Genomic DNA, 4,880 nt, shown 5'->3' with positions numbered 1-4,880 from the left:
ATTATTAATGATGAGGGTTTGTTTTCCTAGTTTATTAGTTGGTGTTGGAGATAAGAAAAGGTTACAAATCAAAGAGCGCCTAATAAGTTAGATTGAAAGGACAACAAGTGGATAAACCAAATGTAGTACTTGTGGTCTACATTACAAATCTAATTTATTCATCTATCTATCAATAATTAATAATTAATAATTAATAATTGCAATGAGAAAAATATGGAACAAAAGATTACCTATAAAAGTACAAGTTGTTTTTGCGGGCCAATATATACAGGAAGAGAGTGAATTATTATGACTATGAAATTTAAATGGGGATTTATTTTTTATATTTATAAAGGGAAAGTTATATATTTGATCAGTCAATTTTAATATGTATAGTATATTTGTTAACTAATATATATATATATAATATATATATATATATATATATATGTACATTATAATATTAATATATATAGATATATAATCTCTTCCTTTCTATTTATGTGACGTATTTTAACTCAGCACAAAGTTTAAGAAAAAAATAAAGATTTTTAAAATTTATAGTACAAAATAAGTCATGGATATTTATTTGGCTATAAATTATTTATCAAAGAAAAAATGTAAATTATAAGTTAAATTCTTACTCAATATAGAATTGTATCATTCTTTTTTAAACTAACTAAAAAGAAAGTGAGTCATATAAATTGAGACAAAATATATAAGGAGAGAGTGTGAGAGAGATGTTATTCTATTATTGGATGGATTTATGTCAATTTCCCAAATAACACAATTTTGGACTCTTAGGAAAGGAAGATTAAAAAAAAAAAGGAAAAATTACCTAAATGCACAATTTATTTTATCATATTCTTTAAAAATTTCTACCATTAGAAAAAATTATAAAAATCTTTACTCTCTGCTATTCTCGGATACATCACTTTATGCATGTATCAGTCGGATACATCACTTTACGTGATGTATCAGAGACCTACGCGATGTATCAGGATGTTGAGTGATGTATCCGAAACCAAGACGTGATGTATCGGGACGCTGAAGGATGTATCCGAAACTAAAATGCGATATATCGGGACGTTTTTAGCAGAGGCGTATTCAGAATTTCGTAAGGATGAGTGCATTATTACGAAAAGATGCATCTAAGATATAAATTTGATCGGTTTAACCTTTAGGTTCTTAACACTGAACCATTAAAAAATTATAGGTCCAACATATATAATACTACTAGTTTTAAATTTTAATATATACATTTGATTTAATTATATAAAAATTATACCAAGCTAATTTTATTTAGGAATTTTCAATGTTACACATTTGAAAATTTTGAAAAGATTAAAGACAAAAAAATAAAAGAAAAATTGATTGAAACGCGAAAAGTGCTACCGATAACCACTTGGAAGGGGGTGTTAGTAACAAAAATAAGATAGATATAAGATTTAAATTTCTATATTTGCTTAAAAAGGTGCACTCAATCTTTATCGTATTATATATGTTACTTTTAACGTGGGTTCACACCTCTATATTTAAATATTTTTTAAAAAATATAACACTACTATATATAATCTAGAGAGGGGAGGATGGGTTCACGTGAACCCACAGAACCCCCTCCAGATACGCCTCTGGTTTTTAGATGTATCTGAATTCTATCAAATTTAAGGGATTTTTATAATTTGAAAAAGAGTAGAAATATAATGTAATTAAATTTTAAGACTATGAAATTTGTGTAAAAATATTACAATGTTCGTTATCTGCATTAGACTCCCAGTAATATGATTTCACACGCAAATTAAATGACATTATCATAATATTCTTTCACTGTCCAGTCATTTTTTTTCATTTAACTTTCTCAACGGTTTTAGTGTTATTGATCACCCTAAAATAATCTAGAATGTTCCAGATAATATTATTCCCCTTTCCAAGTTTTATATCACCATATAAATTACCAAGTCTATTTTTCAAATTGTCATTAATCTTTATTTAGCAAAAGAAAGTGAACTAACTATATCTTTATCAGTTTAAAATTACTTATGACTGGTCATTCAAAAAGAATAAAAATTGATTGGAAATAGCTCGTAGTGGACAATTACAAAATTTAATGAATCTATATTCATTAAAAAAGTAAAAGGTAAAAATTTAGAGGTTGTTAAGTAGAAAAAACTTTGGCTATATTTGTTAACGTGGAAACCCACCATACAAATTTAAGTGATGTAACATGCCTACTTGGATGTTTGGTAAGAGTTATTCACAATTAATCATAAATTTAGCAATTTTAAAATTACAAAAGATATTTTTCTGATTTCTATAAAGAAGTTATCGTAAATTGGAATACTATTTGAGACATGTACGAAAGTAGTAAATATGAAGACAATGCTTAACTTACCCAAAAAGGGAAAAAAGAAAGATAATGAAGGGCATGTTCGATACTCTCTCTGTCCCTAATTATGTCTAATTTTTTATTTTTACTCGTCTATTTTGACAAATCAAAAAATGACGAAAAATTTAACCTATTATATCCTCAATTAATTACTTTGAAAAAGATAAAAACTTCTTGAAAATCTTAAATTTGTAATTCATCAACTTCATAATTAATAAGGGTAAAATGGTAAAACTCACTATGTCAATCATTGTTTTCTTAATAGGTGTGTTAATTTAAGAGTCAATAGCAAAATGGTGATTATACCCTTATAATTGTATTAGAACGATTGAAATCCCTCTATTCTTAATTAGAGGTCTCGAGTTTGAGTTTTGAATATAATTTTTTTTTGTTGGGAGTGTAGTTCTCATAAATAAGTATTGCAAAGCGTTGATCAAAATTAATCAGATTTGACATAAACTCTGCAAGTATAAATTCAAATTAACTAGATTCTAATACAAATATCATACATCAGGATGAGGGGAAAAAAGAAAAAAAAAAAGGAAAAGGTGATTACACTCATTTGATATATAGATAGACCGATCTCAGTCAGGTTAGAAACAAAGGAAGATGTGAAAAAACAGTATAATTGTTGAAGAGTGAACATGTAATAAATTATAAGGTGACACCCACAAAAGTGTTGTATACAAGTAACAAAGCCAATCACCCATGTTGGCCACACATTAGGATCTCATCTTCAGTCAGAGGGTCCACCAACAAAGCCAACCAATATCTATGTTTGCATTGTCTTTGTCTTTTTATGTTAAATCTTTTCAGGCCATCAATGATGTTTTTCTTGAATACCAAAACAACAAATTTTTACTCTCTTTCTATCATCATAAAAATATTTTAAAAAAAGTTTGCTCAATCTTTTCTCTTAAATTCATCTTAAAGTTACCACTCACAGACTATAGTCAATTTTTGGACCTTATGGAATCCTGATGCACTCCCACAAAAAGATTTAAGATAGATAACAAATTGAGTTAGGGTTTGTTACCCCCTAAAGTCCACTTAGACCGGTTCAAATTCAGGCCAACTCGTCTATTTGATTAGTCACAAACTTGATTTTAGATATGTCACCTTATCCCAGGGGTTATAATTTCAAAACTATAACCCAAGACAACTTGGTTCGCAAACCAAACAGACTCTTGTGTTTGTTAAAAAATATTTTTAATTTTCCTATGTTGGATTTATCAAAATGCCCTAAAAACATTTTTTCTAGGAAAATAAGTTTCTTAAAATGAGGAAAGTAATTTTCCTAATGAAAGTAGCGAAAATAAATTGTATAAGTGATATTTCAAGTGTATTATCTCCTCCCCAGCTACCCAATCCCCCCAACCCTCACCCCTTGACCATCCCCATCCCCACTCCTCATGGACCTCATCCCTAGCCGACTTCATAACGTTTTGCTAGATAACATATAAATGCTCTTGAAATATTATTTTCTTGCTTCCTCACCAATAAAAAATAATGAAGAATAAACTCACTTATTTTTCAAGAAAACATAAAAAATTCATACCAAACACACCCTCTATATCAAAGATGTAGAATACCCTTTGAATAGAGCTTGTTGTTTCCATCAAGAGGAAAAGAAAAATGAGAAAAAGGGGGAGGAGTTATGGGAAAGAGAGGGCCCAGGGAGGATATGTTTGTGGGGATCAAATGGAAGCCAGTAATAAAAGCAACTTTTATTGCAATTTGCAAAAAGGAGGCCAAAAGTAACAAGGAAACAAATAAAAAGAAACCTAAGTAAAGAAGGGGATAAGCATGTACAAGTTCAGTTTCATCTAAATAGAGGGCCCTTTGTCATGTTGTTGGGTATCACTATTCACATATATGTCTTGTCTCTTGCAAAATCTATGAATTCTTTATTCATTTCTTTCCTTATCTATTATTTGATAACATTAAACATATAAATGCATTTTTTTTTGTACAAAATTTTGGTCAAAAAGAGCTGTCATTTCTCATCTGAGATTCCTATCCTGTGGTGCTCTGTGATTGGGAACTAAAAAGATCTACTTTCCCTCCCCTAAAACCCTCAGAGCATCTTTGCAGAAATGTATGTATCAATCAAAGTACCATTCTGCTTCTCCACATACAAATCACCAATACTAACTTTTCCTAAACCAAAAAAAATGACGTGAGATTTGATTCTTGGGAGAGAGAGCACTCAAACAGTGTCTCCCACTACTTTCACTTTTCACCTGTGTTTACCAGAACTCAAACTCGAAATCTTTGGTTTGGATGGAAGAGAATGATGGACAAACACCAATATCATTAGGCTTTTCAAAACTCAGAAAGTTTAAAGGTTAACATGAATTTATATAATGAGCATTCAAAATACTGAAATGTATGAAAGAACAAAATCAAGAATTTACCAGCAAGATGATATTTTTGATTCAATTAGATCTGCAGGGCACATTAACAAAGGAAATAGATTTCTTTCTTAAGGGGGGGGGGGGGGGATTTTATTTGT

The 4,880-nt window shown here is 29.5% G+C and overlaps 1 protein-coding gene across 1 annotated transcript in view; it reads right to left on the bottom strand.

The window, feature by feature from the left end:
- Positions 1–4,777: 4,777 nt before the first annotated feature.
- Positions 4,778–4,880, bottom strand: part of LOC102577611 (ELF4-like protein) — a 1,793-nt gene continuing 1,690 nt past the window's right edge. The window contains 1 exon segment of the mRNA NM_001288411.1: positions 4,778–4,865. The gene's annotated coding sequence lies outside the window, so the exon portion shown is untranslated.

This window comes from Solanum tuberosum, unplaced genomic scaffold, assembly GCF_000226075.1.
Source record: "Solanum tuberosum cultivar DM 1-3 516 R44 unplaced genomic scaffold, SolTub_3.0 scf00037, whole genome shotgun sequence".
Taxonomy (NCBI): Eukaryota; Viridiplantae; Streptophyta; class Magnoliopsida; order Solanales; family Solanaceae; genus Solanum; species Solanum tuberosum.
This window is presented reverse-complemented; position numbering and strand designations above follow the sequence as displayed.